The sequence below is a fragment of the Schistocerca serialis genome, chromosome 7 (assembly GCF_023864345.2).
Source record: "Schistocerca serialis cubense isolate TAMUIC-IGC-003099 chromosome 7, iqSchSeri2.2, whole genome shotgun sequence".
NCBI classification, from domain to species: Eukaryota; Metazoa; Arthropoda; class Insecta; order Orthoptera; family Acrididae; genus Schistocerca; species Schistocerca serialis.
In genome coordinates this window covers 263,100,315-263,101,583 of record NC_064644.1, presented here as the reverse complement: position 1 = coordinate 263,101,583, position 1,269 = coordinate 263,100,315, and positions in this window count along the sequence as shown.

Genomic DNA, 1,269 nt, shown 5'->3' with positions numbered 1-1,269 from the left:
ATTCATAGAAGTGAAATGATATATTTATTGAAAACCTTTCACAATTTCTGAGAGTAATTTTGAAACAATATGTCTGTGAGTTATTCAGATCAGACCAAATTCCAATCTCATCATCATTTTGCTACTGTAACATTTGACTTAACTTGTGGAGTCCCCAGCATTTTTCAAGTAAAACCTTACAGCAGTGTTAAAAGTTATTTCTGTCAAATGCAAGTTCATGTTAAACAATGCAGTTAATCTGTAACTCTTTGTGCTGACTACGACCAAACCACTAGTAACTCTGATGTAGTGTTTCATTTTGTATAAAATACTCTTGGTACAACACTAAGTTAAATAGTAAAATGATCTATATACTATACATGTATCAGTCAGTACTGTTTATTTTGGAGGTCACTTTTTCATAGATTATACAAAAAGAAATGTATATAGCATTTATATGAGGAGACTAATTTTATAGTTGAAAATCTCCCGACCAAAACAGGTATGTTTTCTATAGGAACAATATTTTCTGTAAATTTTCGACCAATGTAGGTACATTTCTACATGACTGATGTTTTCTCTCTACTAACTTGAGTATATAGGAAGGGTACAGTTATTCTATTGTACATAAACAAATTCTGTAGGTTGATCACATGCATGTTCCTCTGTAAGGTTTCAGACTTCTATTCGAAGGTGAATTCAAGTTACGTTGACAATGCATAAATTGTATAAATTTAATTTGTATGCTATTGGGATGCAACCGAATATCTGATGCTTTCTCACTAATACATATATACTTTTGAACTTCAGTGCAGTTAAGTAATTTTTACAATTTTTTGTAATTTATATTCAGCAATTTTCCACTATCATTTGTGTTTAATGCAGTACTTCATTGCTGTGATTTGTACTGTTTTAGTTTATTAGCACTTCACATGAATACAAACATGTGGTCTGTCTGTGATAATTTTTTTAATAGATTATTTATCATTATGTTGAAGTAGTTTTGATATTTCATGTTTCTGTAGAAATCCTCAGTGGGCTGTCTTTCTTTGTGGTGTATGGAATTTCTTGTCTTGCTTGTAATAATGTCATCAGTATTTGATTTTTTGACTGTTATGTGTGAGAGTTATTTCTGCCACTGAAAGTTAAAATTTTGTTATATTTATGCCAAAGACTATTTTTGTTGTTTATTTATTGACTTCACTGTGTGTTTTGACCTTTAGCAGTCAACTTTATACTTCAGTGAACACTTGAATGCGTGATTGTTTGTGTAATGTGAATTTTATGGTG